The 21,965-nt window shown below is 36.6% G+C and overlaps 1 long non-coding RNA gene across 5 annotated transcripts in view; it reads left to right on the forward strand.

Moving 5' to 3' along the window:
* Positions 1–5,001: 5,001 nt before the first annotated feature.
* Positions 5,002–21,965, forward strand: part of LOC112586819 — a 55,990-nt gene continuing 39,026 nt past the window's right edge. For 2 of the 5 annotated variants that reach the window (XR_006553161.2, XR_006553162.2), the window contains exons 1-3: positions 5,002–5,213; positions 15,222–15,361; positions 17,557–17,642. This is a non-coding gene — a long non-coding RNA (uncharacterized LOC112586819). The remainder of the gene's footprint in view (positions 5,214–15,221; positions 15,362–17,556; positions 17,643–21,965) is intronic. The other 3 variants (XR_006553159.2, XR_006553160.2, XR_006553158.2) reach the window with 2 other exon arrangements.

Genomic DNA, 21,965 nt, shown 5'->3' on the forward strand with positions numbered 1-21,965 from the left:
GTACATCGTGAGAAATGCTGGGCTGGATGAAACACAAGCTGGAATCAAGACTGTTGGGAGAAATATCAATAACCACAGATATGCAGATGACACCACCCTTATGGCAGAAAGTGAAGAAGAACTAAAACGCCTCTTGATGAAAGTGAAAGAGGAGAGTGAAAAAGTTGGCTTAAAGCTCAACATTCAGAGAACTAATATCATGGCATTTGGTTCCATCACTTGATGGCAAATAGATGGGGAAACAGTGGAAACAGTGGCTAACTTTATTTTTTGGGGCTGATGGTGACTGCAGCCATGAAATTAAAAGAGGCTTACTCCTTCGAAGGAAAGTATGATCAACCTGGAAAGCATATTAAAAAGCAGAGACATTACTTTGTCAACAAAGGTCTGTCTAGTCAAGGTTATGGTTTTTCCAGTAGTCATGTATGGATGTGAGAGTTGGACTAGTAAGAAAGCTGAGCACTGAAGAATTGTTGCTTTTGAACTGTGGTGTTGGAGAAGACTCTTGAGAGTCCCTTGGACTGCAAGGAGATCCAACCAGTCCATACTAAAGGAGATCAGTCCTGGGTGTTCGTTGGAAGGACTGATGTTGAAGCTGCAACTCCAATACTTTGGCCACCTGATGCGAAGAGCTGACTCATTTGAAAAGACCCTGATGCTGGGAAAGATTGAGGGCAGGAGGAGAAGGGGGTGACAGAGGATGAGATGGTTGGATGGCATCACCGACTCAATGGACATGAGTTTGGGTGAACTCTGGGAGTTGGTGATGGACAGGGAGGCCTGGCGTGCTTCAGTCCATGGGACTGCAAAGAGTTGGACACGACGGAGTGACTGAACTGAACTGACCTGAGACAAGACAGCATGTTAAAAAGTAGAGACATTACTTTGCCAACAAAGGCCCATCTAGTCAAAGCTATGGTTTTTCCAATAGTCATGTATGGATGTAAGAGTTGGACTATAAAGAAAGCTGAGTGCTGAAGAATTGATGCTCTTGAACTGTGGTGTTGGAGAAGATTCTTGTGAGTCCCTTGGACTGCAAGGAGATCCAACCAGTCCATCCGAAAGGAAATCAGTCCTGTACATTCATTGGAAGGACTGATGCTGGAGCGGAAGCTCCAGTACTTGGCTACCTGATGTGAAGAGCTGACTCATTTGAAAAGACCCTGATGCTGGGAAAGATTGAGGACAGGAGGATAAGGGGACAAGAGAGGATGGGATAGTTGGATGGCTTCACTGACTCAATGGACATGAGTCTGAGTAAGCTCTGGGAGTTGGACAGGGAGGCCTGGTGTCTGCAGTCCATGGGGTCTCAACGAGTCAGACATGAAAAGGAGACTGAACTGAACTCCAAAGGTTAAATAAATGAAAGTTGCAGAATAATAGCCATTTCTATAACATCATTTACAGAAATAGATAAAAAATAATTTGAAATTTTAGTTTGGGCACAAAACTAACTTAAGATAACAGAGTACTAGGAAAATTAATTCTGGTTTGATTTTTATCCTTGTATTTTGAAATTTTGTCCACAAGTTATATTATCTTTACTTTGAAAGAAGTATTTAGAAAGGTAGAGTGATATAGATAGGTAGATAAATAGATAAGCAGATGGACAGATGGGTATATATTCAAGATGGATCATATGAAATTGCTGATATTTGATCAATTTTGATCCACAAATATGGCAGTCTCATACAATTCAATAATATACAGGAATTAGTAAAAGAAAACAAAGGTAAGTTAATATTTATAATCCTTTCCAGTTTTAGTTTTATGAAACCCTGGAAAGATAGCTCTAAAAATAGTCTTAATATAGTGTTAAAAACTTAAAGTTCTACTGAGTTTTTGATATTATAATCCAAATTGCTTTATTTGAAAGTTTGCTCACAAGTATTGATGTTTGTGAAAAATTTAGCCTATTGAATTTCTAAGGTTAGAATTTAGGCTTTTACAGCATTGTTTATATGTAATCCATTTATTCAGACTTAAATAATACAGACATACATAGCATCTTAAAGAATATTTCTAGACAAGTCAACTTTCAACTTTGTTGATTGATTACCATAGAATGTTTTTCATGTATTAGTTATATCAAGAGAGAGTATTTTAATGTCACAGAAGTGGAATTGCCCTTTTTGAATCCACATCAACATAAAAAACAGAGAAGAGGAAAACCATGATTATGAATGAGGAGAAGCTTATAGTGTTTGATTCAAAAATCTTTCTTCCCTGGTGATGGAGGTCACATTCCTTAGGCAGACAATATATACTAATAGTTGAAGCATAGAATAAATATCCTTTCTTACTAATGTATTACATTTTATTAGCTAGATCAATATTGCTGTAATTTCCACCCATTAGCATCTCATTGCTGTAAAGTATTATACATAAAAATATTTACATTAACACTGATCAAAATTGCAACAGCGTGTATTAAAATATGAATGACATATAATCAGAATTTTCTGTTTCTACTGCCTCCAGTTATTTGTGACCCCAGATATGAAGTTCAAGTTTATACTTAATAGCACAATTATGTAAATCTGTAATTCTAACACTGAATTAAAGCTGGTAATGATCAATAATTATATTTATGTATGATGTGAAGTTAATACTGCCACCATAGATTAATGAAAACAACAAAATTATTTCTGCAGTTGAGAGCTAACAAATCATCATAAACAAAGAGAACTAAAACAATCTCTTCAGTGCCTAATTTCTCCAGCAGAGTAAACAGATTTTTTTATTCCCAATGAATGTAAGCCCCGATTAAAAAGAACACGACTCTGCCATAAATATCATGATGGCTGAGTATTTCACTACCTCCAGAAAAGTGAAGATATCCTGAAGTATCTTCATTGGGAAGACCACTGGGAAAAACAAAAAAGTAGAAATTCTGTCCAGAAAAATATAGCCAGTCAGTTTAGCAAACAATTTGGAAAATATGTATCTCTTTCTGTACCTTATAGAGTACCAGGTCTTTCCATTAAAAAAAATAATCTTTGCAAATATATCAGAAAATCATATATAGCTATTATGTCATTTGACCCTTTCTTGAACTAGTGCCATAGTTGAAAGAAACAAAAGCTTGAAATATCCCATATAGAATAAACTTCAATTTTCAACAATTAGGAATGCCTGAACAGAGGAAAAGACATGGGAATCACACTATACATCTTTGTGTTGCTTAGCACTGTGTAAATAGTAAAGATGAGCCTGACTGGAACACAATGGAAAGAACTGAAGAATAGGTGCGGTCTTGTGAAATGATTATGCTCCTTGCTAAGACTAAAATCAATGTCATATTTTCTATTTCATCAACTAGGTTAAACTAGGAGGAATTTGCTATAGCAAGATAGGCATTTTCCATCTGTTTTATTTATCATCAATCACTGATTTTAGCTAACATTTAATATACTGTTGCCTTTTGACAGAGGATAGATGGTTGGATGGCATCACCAACTTGATGGACATGAGTTTCAGCAAGCTCTGGGAGTTGGTGATGGCAATGACTTGGAAGTGTGGCATGCTGCTGTCTATGGAATCGCAAAGAGTTGTATACAACTGAGTGACTGAACTGAACTGAATTGAACTTCCTTTGCTCCAGCCACCATTTTAGGTAGCTTGTATTCAAGAACTTATTATTTCTCATAATTACTCTATGAATTAGGTACTATTATCTTCATTTTACTTATGAGAAAACTGAGACACAGAAGGATCCAAATTCACATAGATAAAAAGTGGAGGGGGTAAGATTTAAACCAGTTTCACCTGAAATTAAATCATGTTCTTTGCTTTATGTCACACTGCATAATCAAAATTATCAGTATTATCTAGTGGAACTCTGTTAAAATACAGTTATCGTCTTCCTAATTCAGCAGAAGATAGTGTATTAAACACCATTCCATTTCATTTCAAGGTTTCTCATCTTTGTCATTATTGACATTTGGGGTTCACGTGATGCTTTGTTTTGGAGACTGTCTATGCACTGTAGAATGTACAGGATCATCCCTGGCTTCTTCCCAATAGAAGCTGCATGCCAAAGGCAGCTTCCCACACACTTATGACAACCAAAATATTACATGGGAAGAAAAATCACTCCCCCATCTAGAACCACTGAATCTTAATCAAATCCCAACTCCTGCATAGAATAAAACACATTTTTCAGTACATTCTTTTCAATAACCTAGAACACTTGTCCAGTAAAAGTCAGATAACCCTAATCCATGTCCCTGGAAGGAGCAAGACAGAACTTAGTTCTCAGAGGACACAGAACTCCAATGAGAACTTAAAAGAAAGGTGAAATACTAGGCTCAGAAAACTATCCAGAGACCAATGATTAAATCTGGGTTACAGATTACAGTATCACAACATTGTGGCTTGTGAGTGGCTTCCCCGTTGGCTCAGCAGTAAAAGAATCCACCTGCTATGCTGGAGCCACAGGAGATGTGGATTCGATCCCTGGGTCAGGAAGATCCCCTGGAGGTGGGCATGGCAGCCCACTCCAATATTCTTGCCTGGAGAGTCTCAAGAACAAAGGAGCCTGGTGGGCAACAGTCCATAGGGTCACAAAGAGTCAGACACAATGAAAGTGACTTAGCACTCATGCATGCACCTTGTTTATAATAAATACATATTTGGTCATTCAGATGTTCAATCACATATTTTTCACATGAATTTGATCTTTGTCTGTAGTTCCTGGCTCCCAGCTCCCCAGGCTCTTGGAATTTCCTGAGTAATAAGGGGAAGATCTTTTGTACAATATTTAGCCTGTGGTCTTCAGTTCCTGAAAATGCTTCAGAGTCATAAAGGCAAAGGATTAGTATTCATAACAAATCCCTAACCACCATAACTTGGTTTACGTTAATGAGGTGACTTTTGGAAAGCACCTAAGTGTGGGGTGGGTTGCCAGGTGAACAAACTAGAGAGGGATAGAACTTTCAGCCCCATCCCTTAATTTCTGGGAAGGGGAGAAGGGGCTAGAGGTTAAGTCAATGGCCAGTGACTAATGATCTAATCAATCATGCCTGTGTAATGAAGCCTCTAAAAACCCAACAGGAGAGGGTTCTGGGAATTTCTGAGTTGGTGGAGGTGTAGGAGAGTGGCACAGCCAGTAAGGGCCTGGAAGCTCTGTGCCATTTCCCCACACCTTGCCCTGTACATCTCTTCCATCTGGCTGTTCCCTGAGTTATATTCTGTAATAAACCACTAATCTGGTAAGTGAACGGGTTTCCTGAGTTGTGTGTGACTCTAGCAAATTAATTGAGCTGAAGGGTTGAGTGGGGTTTTGGGACCCTCTAATGTATAGCCAGCTGGTCAAAAGTGCAGGTAACAACATGGACTTGAGACTGGCATCTGAAGTGAGTGTGTGTTGGGGTGGGAGTGTCCCAGGGTAAGGGGAAAACCCGCAACCTGTGGAATCGAACTCTATCCCAGGTAATGTCAGAATTGAGTTAAATTTAGGACTCTCAGCTGGTGTCAGGATTGCTTGTTGGTGTGGGAAACACCCCTGACTCCTATGGTGGATATTGAGTTCCAGAACCCTATTAAAAAAAACCCACAAGTCTGACTTTATGTAGAATTACCATACCATTACTCTAGAGTAGGCATTATATCCTCTCCTTGACAAGAAATAGGAATTAACTTAACAAGTGGGGCAACATTGATTGTTAAATTGCCCCAGATGTGCAAAACGGAAGTTTGCAGAATGGTCTAATTTTGTCTTTCCGTTATTGAACACACAAAATGTGAGTTATTTTGAAAAAAAAATCATTGTATTTCTAGACTTTGTATATTACTTCATTTTGGCTAAAGGATTGTAAAAAATGTGAATTGTTTACATGATTCTTTAGTAAACATATAGTAGATTATAGTCTCTGTGGTCTATGAAAGGAGAAAGTATTTAAGGATTGACTAACAGAAGAAGAGAAGGATATTAAAAATATTATTAACTTTTTTAGCTACACACTGGAATTTCACAAAAACTTAACAGTGGTTAAGTAGTGGTTAAATAGTTGAATTTGGAATGGCAGACAATTAGAAGAAGCAGCTGATAGGTGAAAGACTAAATCGTCTGTAATGATATATGTGGTTATGTGACAAAATGCTTTGAACCAAATCTACAGGTAATTGATTATGAATAAAAAGTGACAGTTGAGAGAGAAACTGAGTCAAGGAGAACTCTCCAATGCCACAGTCAATCTATTACATTTTTCTTGATAGAAAAGGAAACGCTATAGGAACCTCTGGTCACAATTCCATCAGTCACTTCATGAATGTTGTTTTCAATAAAACTTCTGCAGAATCCTGGAACATTATAGGAATATTTATTGTAATTACATGGGTGTACTCACCAGTATTCAGGATCAGAAACATTTATACCATGGTATCTTGGTTGATAATCTGTATGAAGTTCAGACTAGGAATTGAAGAATTAGGCCAAGCTTATTCTGCAATTAACAAATCAGTTTGAGAACTAGAAGATTAAAATTTGTTGAGAGGATAAAACCAAACCTATCCTAATCAAAGCACAATGAAGACCTGGGTATTTGTGTGTGTGTGTGTGTTAGTCAGTCAGTTGTGTCTGACTCTGTGACCCCGTGGACTCGTGGACTCTAGCCCACCAGGCTCTTCTGTCCATGGGATTCTCCAGGCAAGAATATTGGAGTGGGTTGCCATTCCTTCTCCAAGGTATTTGAGGACTTAAATTTAAAATCTTCACCAATCCCCAGTTGAGGAAAGCTTGGTAGTTAGTTCCCAAACCACAGGACATGTATACTTCAAGATTTTATAATTTCTGGTATGTCAGTCAATATCTATTACATTACATATTTATTCTTAAATTATTTATTTAGTTAATTCTCTATAGTTAAGGTATGAATTTTGTCTTTGTTTATTCATCTTTGTATGGCCATTTTCAAGTACAGAATTAACCATTTTTTTTAAGAAAGAAGAAATTTACTGAGTAAATCTGACTGATATCTAAGGATTCCATTTTGGTATGTACACAGAGCAGCAACACAGAGAAGGAGGTAGACAATAAACAGGACGGTTACAGGGCTAGAAAGATAGATCCCTGGGTGAGATCTCTTTACCATGGCTGCAGACCATGAAGATGGGACAAAAGTTATCCTCAAGTTGTGTTTTAGTAGTAGATATTTGAAAAAAAGCCAGAACTAAGTTCGGTGGCCCAAAGACAAATCATCAATCTGGGAGTCTACTGTGGGAGAGGAAGATAAGGTACTAACTATATCAATTGTCTTCCTCACAACAAGCCAACATTAAATTGTATGTGTTAAAACAGGAACCGTTTACCATTCATCCTGGGTTGGGAACTTTCTTTGTTGATGGTTTGCCTCTTGGTTTGCCTCTTGTAATTCTCAGGAAATTACATTTCACTGGAGAATATGATGGGCTAGAATGTCCAAGATAGTCGACTGTTGGCTGGAGAATCTCAGTACTTCATGGGCTGTTATCAACAGGAGTTTACATTGGCTCCTTATATGTCAGTCTTAGGGCAACATTGCTGGAAGCCAAAGACTTGAGGTCCAGGGTTGAGTAGTTTTACAACTTCAATCCTTTCGTATTTTATTCATTAAAGCAAATCATAAAACTAGCCCAAATGCAATGGCTTGGGAAATAGACCCACTCTCCTTTGGGAGGAATTGAAAAGAATCTGTGGACATATAGCTGACCAGAGTCACTGAGTCAACAGCGGGTGTTGAAATTAGAGACCCAGGAGCATTTTTTATCAGAATTAGAGAATAGAAAAGTCTAGAGCAATTTTCCCAGAGAAGGCAATGGCACCCCACTCCAGTACTTTTGCCTGGAAAATCCCATGGATGGAGGAGCCTGGTAGGTTGCAGTCCATGGGGTCACTAGAGTCGGACACGACAGAGTGACTTCACTTTCACTTTTCCCTTTCATGCATTGGAGAAGGAAATGGCAACCCACTCCAGTGTCCTTGCCTGGAGAATCCCAGGGACGGGGGAGCCTGGTGGGCTGCTGTCTATGGGGTCGCACAGAGTTGGACACGACTGAAGCAACTTAGCAGCAGCAGCAGCAGAGTAATTTTCAAGGCAAAGTGTGAGTGCCTATAGTAAGTGAAGATATTTGAAATATTATTCCTGTGCATGTTTGGTATATGTTTAAATATGTCTGTGGGAAGTATTCACTTACAGAATGAGGCCTAAATAGGGATTTTTCAGCGGTAGAGTGATTTCATATATATAACAGAATTATACATCTTCTATAGGTATATATAGAAAGTTGAAAGTGTTACTTCTTCATTTCTTTTGCTACGTTGTTGCTGTTGTTGTTCAGTCACTCAGTCATGTCCAACTCTTTGTGACCCCATGGTCTGTAGCACATCAGGCTTCCCTGTCCTTCACCATCTCCAGATTACTCAAACTCATGTCCATTGAATCACTGATGCCATCCAACCATCTCATCCTCTGTCGTCCCCTTCTCCTGCCTTCAATCTTTCAGAGCATCAGGATATTTTCCAATGAGTCAGTTCTTCGCATCCGGTGGCCAAAGTATTGGAGTTTCAGCTTCAGCGTCAGTCCTTCCAATGAATATTCAGGACTGATTTCCTTTAAGATGGACTGGTTTGATCTCCTTGCTGTCAAGGGATTTCAAGAGTCTTCTCCAACACTACAGTTCAAAATTATCAATTCTTTGGCATTCAGCTTTCTTTATAGTCCAACTCTTACATCCATACATGACTACTGGAAAAACCATAGCTTTGACTAGATGGACCTTTGTTGGCAAAGTAATGTCTCTGCATTTTAATATGCTGTCTAGGTTGGTCATAACTTCTTCCAAGGAGCAAGCGTCTTTTAATTTCATGGCTACAGTCACCATCTGCAGTGATTTTGGAGCCCCCCAAAATAAAGTCTCTTGTTGTTTCCCCATCTATTTGCCATGAAGTGTTGGGATTGGATGCCATGATCTTAGTTTTTTGAATGTTGAGTTTTAAGGCAACTTTTTCACTCTCCTCTTTCACTTTTATCAAGAGGCTCTTCAGCCCCTCTTCACTTTCTGCCATAAGGGTGATGTCATCTGCATATCTGAGGTTATTGATATATCTCCAGGCAATCTTGATTCCAGCCTGTGTTTTATCCAGCCTGGCATTTCACATGATGTACTCTGCATATAAGTTAAATAAGCAGGGTAACGGTACACAGCTTTGGCATACTCCTTTCCCAATTTGGAAAATTGGAACTCTTTTCCCAGTTCATTATTCCATGTCCAGTTGTAACTATTGCTTCTTGACCTGCATATAGATTTCTCTGGAGGCAGGTGAGGTGGTCTGGTATTCCCATCTCTTTAACAGTTTCCTGCAGTTTGTTGTGATCCACACAGTCAAAGGCTTTAGGGTAGTCAGTGAAGCTATAATAAGCTTTTAAGTGGTTTGTTTACAAAATAACCGAACTCCTACTGGACTTCTTGTCCTAAAGCTGTATGAACTGGGAGTGTTTCCTCTCAAGTAATACTACATACTTTCACTGAGAAACAAACTTCAAAAGGATTGTTTTTTCAGGGTCATGAGCAAAAGCCAATTCTGCATGGATTGCAAAATCCTAGGGTATTTTTTTCTTATGTGTTGGAGTCAGTTTTACCTTGGATTTATCTAGTTATCTGGAGTAGGAAATGGCATCCCACTCAAGGATTCTTGACTGGAAGATTCCATGGGTAGAGGAGTCTGTCGAGTTACAGTCCATGGCCTTGCAAAAAGTCAGACACGACTGAGCATACATCTAGTTATATCTTAGATTTTTGTTTTGTAAGTGCTACTCAAGAGGGCAGAAAGGTGAGAATATAGAATTGTTCTTGTGGTGATCCCAAGAAGAGAATCATAGTTCTAAGACTTTCTTATTTTAAGCGTCAATCACAGATTTATATAATCACATTAATTGAATTAAGGTGTGGCCAGTTTGGTTTGGTATTTTGTACCCTCCACAACTGATTAGGCTTGTCTCTATGTTGTCATTAGATTACAATACAAAGATCACGCATCCCACATAATATGTTTAATGAATGGGAGTGATTATCTGAGTTCACTCTTCAGTTGTCTAGTGTGTTCATAGGGTGGTCTAGATATTTTACCCGATGCGATCTTCACTTGTTTTAGTTTTAATCTTTATTTAACTTCTTAATTATGGCAGATAATACATCTAAATTACGTTCTTTAGATTATATCAGAAAAATATGGTTAAATTGTACTTCTGACCAAAGTATCCTTTTTCACTTACTGGAGAACAGCATAAACAATGCCTATACTTCCACTCAAGCTAAATTATAAGGTTCCCTCCATTGTGCAAAAGTGAGCTTTAATTCTCTTTTGTATTTTTTTTTTTTTTTTGGAACAGCAAGCACACACCACTTCCTATATTTAATATGTATTAATACTTGCATCAGATTTAGGTTTAGTTTCATATCATACCTTTTCTAAATAATCATGAGCTAAAAAGTTAATTTTTCTCTAGTGTCTAAAATTCCTTGAGGTAGGCAGAACAGGGCTGGTCTGGCAGCTCCAAAACAATTTCAGATATTAAGTTCCTTTTAGATCATCCTTTGTCACTCCTAGGATGTGCTCATGGAATCCAGGGTAGCTAGTGGAATTCCAGTTCATATGTATGTTCTAGAAGTAAGGATAAGGGATGAAAAGGTAAAGGATGACTCCCACTATTCAAGTATATAATACTGAATTTTCATCTTACTGACTCAGTCATATAGCTACATCTGCAAAGGAAGCTGGGAAATGCAGTCTTTAACTGAGAGCATGACAGCCCATCAAAAATTGGAATTCTATTGTTAAAAAACAAAGGAGGAATAAATATTGAGAGACAACAGTTTTTTTACAGTACTTCCTAAGAATTAATTGAATTAAAAAGAAATGATTATGTAAAGATTTTTGTTATATGCTTTAAGAATCACCACTTGGCAAGGTGTCCAAAATCACTTGACATCTCATTATTAGGTGCATCGTGTCATTTAAAGTGAAACTTGAATTTAGATCATCAGATGATGCTGTAACCTCTTCAAGTATAAATCTATCTTCAGTTTCTGCACTGATGACAACAGCTGCATCTTACCAACGAACCCCCATCTGATAGAAACATGTGTCTGATTTCTATTTTAGTCCTGGCGTAGTAACTGTGAAAGACTTTGGTTGGCACTTAGTTATATTGCTAATATGTCACCTACTATTATTGCTGCTGAACCAGTTTTTCTGTCACATCTCTTATCTTGTACCATATCTGTAATCCCCATAAGTAAGCTAGAATTACATCCTTTTACAAAAATTTCCATCTTAATTCTATGCCTAAATATATACACACCCACTGACTTGTGCACTTCACATTTTCACTCAAATTCCAATACCATTATTTAAAAATTGTCAAACAATCAAGAAAGACTGAAAAGAAGGAAATCAACTAGAAAATTATATACTTGGCAGCACTATGTAAAAAATCATAAAATTGTACGTATTTATTACTTTAAAAATGAGATGATTATTTTGTTTGCTTCCTTTTGATTTCTTAGAACATTAAATCTTAGAATTTTTACCCAACTCAAAATGTGTTAGCTAAAGCATTGCTGGTATCCAGAAATCAAAATGTAGGGTGGTTTAACAATTTCGTCACAAAATGTTTTTCACAGGTAGTTATATTTGTTTATGACAGAACTTCCTAAGGCTATTTAGTAATTATGATCATTTCAAGTTTTTGTTGTTGTTGTTGTTTTTGAGTCATATTTCAGATAGACAATCCCAATGGTCAAATCTAACTTTCTTCGTTGATTCTTCCATTTTCCATCCACCCCATTGGTCTGGGGTTGTATTCTGCTCCTACAGTATCCATTTTTTTTAAAGTGATAACTTTAAGTAAAGTATAAAATGCATACAGAAAAGTAAAGTATCTTAAACGTCTATCATGAACTTGTGCAAAATGAGCACACCTACGAAACCAGCCCCAAGATTAAGAATTAGAACTTTACTAAACCCCAGATACCACTTGCACCTTTTTCTAGTCACTGCCCTCCCTCATGACTTTAGCACTAAAGATTGCAGATACCCATTTTTGAACTTTTTATACAAAAATGCAATTATGCAGAACATATAAAAATATGTCTTTAGACTCAGATTTGTGTGTGTGTGTGTCTGGGGTGCTTCTAACTTCATTTTCACTGCTGATTAATTTTCAGTTGTCTTTGCTTTAGAGCAGTCTTCTTAGGGTGTTCTTTGGTATAACTTTCTTTGTAATTATTCTGCATGGTATTCATAAGACTTCTCAAATTTATGGGCTGATGTCTTTTATGTTTTGGAAAATTTGTAGCCAATGTCTCTTCAAAGATTCTTTGTCTCCCATTCCCACCCCCATTCTCTGCCCATCCCCTGCCCCCGATTTCTTGTTCTCTCTCTCTCTCTCCTCTCCTTCTAGGAGCCCAGTTATTTATATGCTAGAGTTTTTTCACTTTTCCCACATTCTTCTTATGCCTTTTCTAGTCTTGAATGTATCTTTCCTCCTCCCTGCCTTTATTTGTCATTTGGATATATTCTGCTAACCTGCACATTTTCTTTCTGTCGAATAGTTCTCTGCTGTCTCTAACATTCTGTTGATACTGTTTAATATGAATTTCAGATATTATATTTTTCAGTCCTAGAAATTGTGGCCCCATTCTCTTGGCAGGTCTCATACTCTTTCATTTTATGAAGCTGATAAAATCCGCAACCAACTTTTCAGAGATTTTATGCTTTAGCTTTTAATCTCCTACTCTGTAAAGCCCCAGAATTTGGGCAGTCCTTTGAGGTAAAGCCCAGCCATATACTTTAGTCTCCCTTGTGAATCTTAATCAGAAGCTCTTTTGGTTTTTCTGTTTCCTGGAAGTGACACTCTATTAGTTCAAAACCTCAATTCTCAGTGTCCTGCTCAAGCCTAGAGTGGGCAAAAGCCCTATAGAAAAAGCAGCTGCAAAAGTCAGCTCATTCTTTCAAGGTTCTCCTCTCTCTGGAATTTTAGACCCTCCAGTTCTTGGTGCCTCAGCATCTCTCCAATGTCTTCAAACAAATGATTTATATGTTTTATCACTTTCTCCCAATTGTTCTCCATGAGAACTTTGGACTGCCAGAATCAACTTAATTCCACCTGACAGGACCTATTTTTTTAACTGACCTATTCACTTTATTTTAAATACTATATTATATGGATAGCTTGGAAATTTACACTCTACCTTTGTTGTCTGTTATTGATTAGCTTTAACTATCAAAGATCTGAATGTATACTTATAGTATATAGAGGGTGGTGTATCACTTTATGAAATAAAACATATTAGAAAAAGATTGTCACAAAATATGTAATCCTAATAAATACATTTAAAATTCTCCCACCTCCCAGAATATTAGAAATAAAAGCAAAAACAAACAAATGGGACCTAATTAACCTTAAAAGCTTCTGCACATCAAAGGAAACTATTAGCAAGGTGAAAAGACAGCCTTCAGAATGGGAGAAGATAATAGCAAATGAAGCAACTGACAAACAACTAATCTCGAGAATATACAAGCAACTCAAAAAAAAAAAAAATAAAATTCTTAAATGTCATCAAACTATGTATTCTATAAAATATTTAAAATTAGCTCTATAAAATATATACACATTCAGAAAAAATTTTCAAAGCCTTAGAAAAGTTTATCTGGCAGAATTGGAAGAGGGGAAGAGGGTATATGCTGTGTGTTTTTTTCCCTCCTCATTTCTAAGATTATTTTTTAATGTTTATATGATTTGAATTATGTACCTAATAAGCATATGTTTTTAGAAATTATGATAGATCTTATATTTTCTAATTTCTGTCTATAGCTCTATTTCTTTGAGAAAGCTCACAAACACCTACTACTTCAAGCAATAGTTATATAGTGATGATTTCCAGCCCAAACAACTCTGTTGGGCTCATGACCCTGTGCATAGAAAAGTCAACAAGTTATTGTGACTTAGATATCATATAGGTACTTCAGAATCAGCTTGCTGGAACAATTTCTACCCCTTGACGCTCACTACACCTGACATGTAGGATGCACATACTATGTATCAGCTATCTGTGGTAGCTCAGTGGGGAAAGAATCTGCCTGCACTGCAGGAGACCCAGGTTCGATCCCTGGGTCAGGAAGATCCCCTGGAGAAGAAGATGGCAACCCACTCCAGTACTCTTGCCTGGAGAATCCTGTGGACAAAGGAACCTGGGGTGCTATAGCCCATTGGGTAGCAAGAGTCAGGTAAGACTTAGTGACTACACCACCACTGCCGCTATGTATTAACTGATTAAATGTCACCTCCTACTTCTGCTCCAATTCAACACCCTCTTTTTGCCAGCTGGTAGAGAATTCTTCCGGAGAAGGCAATGGCAAACCACTCCAGTACTCTTGCCTGGAAAATCCCATGGACGAAGGAGCCTGGTGGGCTGCAGTCCATGGGGTCGCAAAGAATCGGACAGGACTGAGCGACTTCACTTTCACTTTTCCCTTTCATGCATTGGAGAAGGAAATGGCAACCCACTCCAGTGTTCTTGCCTGGAGAATCCCGGGGACGGGGGAGCCTGGTGGGCTGCCGTCTATGGGGTCACACAGAGTCGGACACGACTGAAGCGACTTAGCAGCAGCAGCGGCGGCAGCATAATATCCTGAGCATAACTCTATCACAGCACTTATTGTGCTATGGTAAACATTTGTCTCTCTCTTCTCTCTGAATATGAATTCCTTGAAATTAGACTCTGCTGTTGCAGGGACAGTGTTTAATAACTATTTGAAGAAATGAAACTAGTGGATTATTTAACTGAAATTTTAGGTTTAAAACTAAGATTTGCAAACCAAAAGCATTTTGGAATATTTAATGAGAACTTTCAAAAGACATGAGATATACATACGTTTTCCATTCCTGCTATTTTTTAAACCAAAGTTCTTCAATACATATTCATGAATAAGTGTCAGGTGTGGTCTTGAAAAATGGTAATACAACAGTTAATAAAACAGAAAATGCCTGGTTCCTTCTGAAATTTATAGTCTAGTGATAAGAGGAAATATAAAAATTAAAAGCAAAGTAATAAGCTTGTAAATCATATAACAAATAATAAGTAGATAAGTGTTATAAAGAGATAATAGAGCAGGTTGAAGAGGATCAATAGTTTGGGGGGGAAGAAGTTCAATTTTCATCTTAAAATGTTTTTCCTAGGCCACATTACAAGCTTTGAGCAAAGACTTGAAAGAAAAGTATTTGTTTAATGAATATCTGCAAGAAGAATGGTCTGGATAAAGAAAATAGCTAGAGCAATGGCCCCAAGCAATTAAATGGAGATAGAGTGGAATGAGCAGGTAAGAGGGAGAAGAATGGAAAATGGGAATGAGAGGAAGTGGGTTCTAGTTTATGTTGGGAATTTTAGGTTTTGTTGTAAGGATCTTGGCTTTTACTCTTAACTTGAAATGGAGAGTCATTTCACTACTGAGTTTTACCAGTGATAGAACATGGTCATGACTACATTGTATTGCTCTGTTTTGCTGTAGTATTAATAAACTATCAGGAAGAGGGGTAACGATCATGCTGGGAGACCTGCCATGGTGATGAGAGAAGATAGAGCTCTGATGAGGATGGTAGAAGAGAGTTGAGAAGTAACAGGTGCTAGATCCTAGATAGTTGAAGGTTGAGCCAATGAGATTTGCAGATAGATTAAACATGGTTTTTCGCCTAAATAACTGAAGGATACAGTTGTCATTGACTGGAGTCTAAAAGACTGTAGGTAGAACAGATTTGGGAGAGAAGATCAGATTTGGGCATATATTAGATTTGTCTATTAGAAATATACATGATTTGTGTCAGGTCATCAATTCAGGAGAGATATTTGAGCTGGAAATATAAGCATATAGATGCTATTTAAAGCCATGGAATAATGGGATAGCACCAAGGAATGAGGCATAGCCAGGCTCCTCCATCCATGGGATTTTCCAGGCAAGAATCCTGGAGTGGGTTGCCATTTCCTTCTCCAGAGGATCTTCCTGACCCAGAGATTGAACCTGGGTCTCCCACTTTGTAGGCAGACACTTTTATTGTCTGAGCCACCAGGGAAGTAAGTCATAGATGGAAAAGAGGAGATCAAATAAAGAGTTCTGGGAATCATTCAAATTAAGAGGCTTTGGAGAAGAGGAGATAGAGTAAAGGAGATAGAGAAGGAGGCAATAGTCAAGAAGGATGAAAATCATAAGACTGTGACCTGTAACACAGGTGAAGGAAATGTCTCAAGGAAGAGAGAGTAATCAGCTTTGGATTGCTGATAAACTAAGTAGAACAGGGACTTGGAATTGATCAGTGGGTCTACTACTGAAATTATGGAGTTGTGACCAAAGAGAGGAATTTGGCGGTAGTGGTGGGGGTCCAGATTGAAGTAACGTTAATAAAGAATGGGAGTAGAGGAATTAGATGCAGAACAGAAAAGTCTGTTGAGTTTTGCAGAAGAGAGCAAAAAGATGAAAAACAAGTTTGTACTAAGATGTGACAAATACTATTATAAATAATCGGCATATTATTTCCCATATGCTTATGAGAATGGTCTAGCAAAGAATGAGTGCTGTGTGTGCTCAGTCACTTCTGTGGCGTCTGACTCTATGTGACTCAATGGACTGTAGCCCGCAAGGCTCCTCTGTCCATGGAATTCTCCAGGCAAGAATACTGAAGTGGGTTGCCTTGCCCTCCAATAGGGGATTGTCTTAACTCAGGGATCAAACTCCGGTCCCCTGCATGGTAGGTGGATTCTTTACTGGCTGAGCCACCAGTAGCTCACAGTGAGTAGTTGATGTTATAGGAGAAAGTGAGGGGCAGAATTTCTGGTGCTATGCCCTTGAAGAGGAATGAAAGATGGGAAATTGTATGAAATTCAGACTTTCACTGAGGAAAGAGTTTGGAAATTGCATGAATAACATCAGGCAGGAAGGAAGAGTATTCAAGTTTATGTACTGGGGAATGTGAATGATGGATTCTTTGGAAGTTCTTTGCTTTAATTTTTTTTTTTCAGTGAAGGAAAAAAAAATGATCAGCTGAGTTAGGACAGGGAAGAGGATGTTGAGGTCTAAAGAGTGAGAAGATGTCAAATACTTGTCTAGGAGAATACAAGTGTGAGTGGACTGGAGACATATTTAATGACATCATTAATGGTCCACTTGTAAGCTATGAACAGCAATATAAAGTGAGACTAGTCAGCATGATGGGGAATTTTTCTCTAGCTAGTTTCAACTCTACAGATGTGGGAGCAGAGGAAGAGTAAATCTGGTTTTAACCAAAATCAAGAGAGTGGCACAGGAATTATAGGTATATGCAATGAAATAATTATAATGCTTGACCATGGAGTTTTGTTTAAAAAAAATCAAACAGAATTCTTATTTTTGTAAGCTAAAATAATATTCTCTGGAAATGGAATGATGATAATAATGTATTCATTAATAATAATATACCAAATAAAAGTTTAATTTGAAATTTGAAGTTCAAATGTATTTATGAAATTTCATCATCTCTTCTTTAGAACTTCAACAATACATCACCATTGACATTTCAGTATTTGATTATTTAGTGTGAATTCACTGAATGGAAGAATTATTAACTACCAGGGTAAGTAAAGTAATTAAATTTAAAACAAGGTCTATGACTGTCCAGTCATTGGAGTTATCTCTTCTGGATCAGATAATATTTAAGGAAATTAATGGAATAGGAAAGAATAACAACAAACTGAAGAGCATTAAATTCACTTTAAAATTTCATTTTCAGAATGGTTATTAGAACTATATACAAATATATCTGTTATTTAACTTACCATTGAAATTATACTGAAAATCTAGAGAAAAGTGAAAACTGCATATTCAGTAAAGTACCATATCTCTCAAACAAGTAAAAAATAGCTTTTTAATGATCGTTGTCCTGAAAGAGGTAACACAAATGAATGTGCATATTCCTTTTGCAACTGTATTTTTTGTTGTCCATGAGGGATGGCCCATTATTTGAAGCAAAACATTTAATTTTATTTGCTTTATAAGATGGTACCCTAAGTACTTCTTTCCCATATGATTGGTTAGAAATTCTTTTCTCCTTAAAGTAGTATTCTCTGGGCATTAAACGAAGTCAATTCAAAATAATTCTGTTGAAAGTCTCTTAACCTGATGTTTATGAATATCTTCATATTGTTTGCAAAGATTTTGGACTTGTGTTTGTTGATTTATACACAAACTAGTTGGTGGAGGTCCCTAACTTATAAGCTCCCCAAAGGGATATTTGGCTCACAATAATAGTAGTGATAACTGATCCATGATATATGATAAAGGCGGTACATTTATTCCTATGCTCTAAAGAGGAATAATTCTAGTGCATACTTGCACCCATTGCACAGAGTAAAAATTTGTATGTCGTAATTCTGTTTTGTAAACTGAGTTACAAAAGGGAAAAGTGGATATCCCCAAATCACCTGAAAGGCAACAATGTGAAACACAAAAGCCACATGTAAAAAATTCTCTCTCCAGTGGATTAACCAGGAGCATGCATTTTTTCAACTGTGAGCAATTGGCTACTGATAACCTCTTTTATTAACAAATCAAGCAGCTGTTCAGATCTACAGAAAAGCCCCCATGTTGTCCCTAAATACTCCAGTACAAAATCAGTGTAAACCAATTAAGTTACAGAATGGGAAAAGCATCAGATTTATAACTGATGATTCACTTAACCTCATCCCACTCTTTTAGCTTTCAGTAATCATCAACCTCCAGAAAATGATAAGCTTTTACATTAAACATGAATAAATATTCCAGAGCGAATTCTATTTAAAGAAAAACACACATTTTAGGAACTTTTTTTTTTTTCCTGTCTGGCTATGTAAACTTTATTTGTTTTTTAAACTTGAAAAATACTTTTAAAAAGTGACTGGAAATAATCTATGCCCCAGAAGATTTTATTATTTATGTTAGGAAATGCTGTTTGCACATGAAATGTTGTCCAATTATCAACAGAAAAAATGGTAAAGATATCAATATTTTCAAACTATAATGTTATAAATGGACCAAACTATCCAAATGTACTTAGAGCATGTAATATTTGTAAAAAGAAAGCTAAATTAGAATTTAAGGAGATGTGGCAAATTTAACACATAGAATTATACGTATTATTTATATTTTTCATATAAATGGAATAAAGCTTATGACTTACCCCAGCTTTTAAAACTGTAGTTTAGAAATATTTCAGTTCAAAACTCATTATGCAAGAGTTTATATGATTGTATCCATATTTTTATAGTCTCTTACTTATTTGCTAGTATCAAAATTATAGCTAATATTAATCTTAAAATCATAGAAATTTTAGAACTTCAAAGAACTCCCAAGGTCCTTGGGTCCAACTCTTTTATTTTACTTCCTCAATAAAAACTCATTAGGAAAATAATCCTATTTTTCACATTCATTGCTAAAGGGAACACAGATTTCTATGCTCTGTCACCCTGCCCAGCTCTCTCAATGAAAGGAATGACCTTGAATTGAACTGTAGAAAGTAAAAGGAAGAAAAGTTTACTGAAAAAGTTTAGTAAGGATACAGAAGATTAATGCATATATTTGTGTTGGACACCCTTCCCTGTGCTGCATATTCAAAGTGATGGGATCATGTTATTTATTATATTTTTCAGATCATTTGCAATGTTAATTTATATGAGTTTGATATCGCTTTTGTCTCTTAGTTGTGTGTTATTCTGAGAAACCCCTGGGGAAGCAAAGGATTTATATGCTTTGTGTACATGTTCTGCAGACTAAGCGCTCTGGCATAATTATTTTTGGCACTCACTAACTGATTAAAACATCCAATTTAACTCATGATCAGTAAGATTAAACCTTTTTAATATACCTCAAAAGTAAATTATCATTTACCACTCAAACATCCCTTTCTGCACATGTCCCCAATAAAGCCATTCTTTTTTTTCCATTAATGTACCTTTTAACGAGGATTCCCTTTTATTTCTTCCTTTGGGCAAAACTGCCTTATCCTTTATAGAGAGGTAGGAACAAAGATGAGATAGAAGCTGACTAGATAAGTACATGGGTTTCTAATGTCATACCAATTTCAAGTCTTTATTTTTGTTGTATTCCATATAGAATTTGCTGTTCAAGAAAACACACCCCTGATTTGAGTTTATTTGATGTAAAACAAAAACAGGAACAGTTAGAAGAAAACAGTACTAAAAAAAATAGTGTTCGAAAAAAATTATTTACATGACTCAGAAAAAAAAACCTGTCATCTTTTATTTAATATGAAATTAGTTACTTTTAAAAACTTAAGTGTTATATTTCAGTCTTGTAGTGAAACCCACTTAATGGAATTCTCAAAACACATTTCAATATTAGAATGATTTGCAGGGGAAAAAAATCTTCCCAAGGATTAAAAAAGCATGATATAATCCTAAATTAGAATAATTGCAATTTGCAGGTTCTCTAACCTGCTGAGGACCCTTGCAGTGGTTCATCAGTATAATGAGAGCGGAGGAAAATAAAATGTAATAGATAACATGCATCGGCTAAACCAGCGCCTCATGGAGCTTTGAAGGAGTCACGGGTGTAAGCCCCTCACACACTGAGGGAGGTGGAGGAACATCAGATTAGTGGAATCCTCCTGTGTGGATGCGAGGGTGTTACTGTGTACAAATGTCGTGGTTACTGCCTTTTATGCATAGGATTAACATAAAATGAAACAAGAATTATGGAGTAGGGCTTTAGATAGAAAATAGGTCAAGTCGATGCAGTAAATATCCTGTCAGAATTTTGATCCAGATTTACAAATACTTCACCAGATTGCTAATAAGCCTGTAGCCCGGCATGTAAATATTTGAACAGTATGAAAAATGCTTCGGAGTTAAACAAGACTATTATGCCCCAGATAGGTTGAACTACTGAAATGTTGTCATAAACTAGGCAGAAGGGACACTTTTCTGGAATACATGATAGACAGACCCCAAACACTGCCAAAACTATTTCCCTAAATTGTCAGGAAGTCAAAATCTCAAAATGGACTAAATCTAGCAGTTGGTTACGCGAATGCTAAGAGCTAGCAGAAGCAAGCTGACAAAAGGTTTGTGTAGATTTCCCATTCTTGGATCTATAAGTGTTGGAGTTTTCTGGAAATACCAAGGGAAGAAATGGCCACTCTTAATATCTTTAAAACTACCATATCCATAGAGTAGACTTCACTTCAGGATATATTCTAGACATGGGAATATCTTAAGGGGCCACTAATATATGTGATTTTTTAAATTAGGTGTGTTTGTGCCAGCCCTTTGGACCTTGGGGTTTGCACATAAACTTAAGCTCAGTGGGCTAACATTTTCTCCATTTCCTCATTCCACATGAAATTAGAGAATAATTTATTGTTGAGGAATAAGATGTGACTCCCTTGGTTAGTGTATTAGTTTCAACAGTTATTAAAACTTGTGTAAGACATTTCTATTGTACTTAAACATAATTTATGGCCTTCATTTTTTTTCCCCTTAACTTTTTGGCCAAATACAAGACTAAAAGACTTCAAACTTTTTTTTTTTTTAAGTGAAATCAGTAATAAGAAATATTCTATTTTCTCTTTTCTGGTTCTACGTTCTATTCTATCAAATAATATATTTACTCAGTGCTAATTGACGAAATAATGAGCATCTTTTTTCTAATAAGAAGCAAATTCAATTACTGTGTATACCATCTGCAAAAAGGCATTATTATATCACTTTCCAAGAGTGTGATTTATCTTTAACTAAGAATGAAAACTTTCAACATGGGAGGGGTAACTTTGTTGTGCTTAAATTTTTGTAAATTGGCAACTTTTGGCACAGGTGCCCAAGAAAGAACAAGAATAAATGTCTCAAGCTTTGGTTGTAAGGGTCTAATTATAAGCGTTGTGGTGTAGAATTCATGGATTATTCAT

This window comes from Bubalus bubalis, chromosome 9, assembly GCF_019923935.1.
Source record: "Bubalus bubalis isolate 160015118507 breed Murrah chromosome 9, NDDB_SH_1, whole genome shotgun sequence".
In the NCBI taxonomy this organism is placed as follows: Eukaryota; Metazoa; Chordata; class Mammalia; order Artiodactyla; family Bovidae; genus Bubalus; species Bubalus bubalis.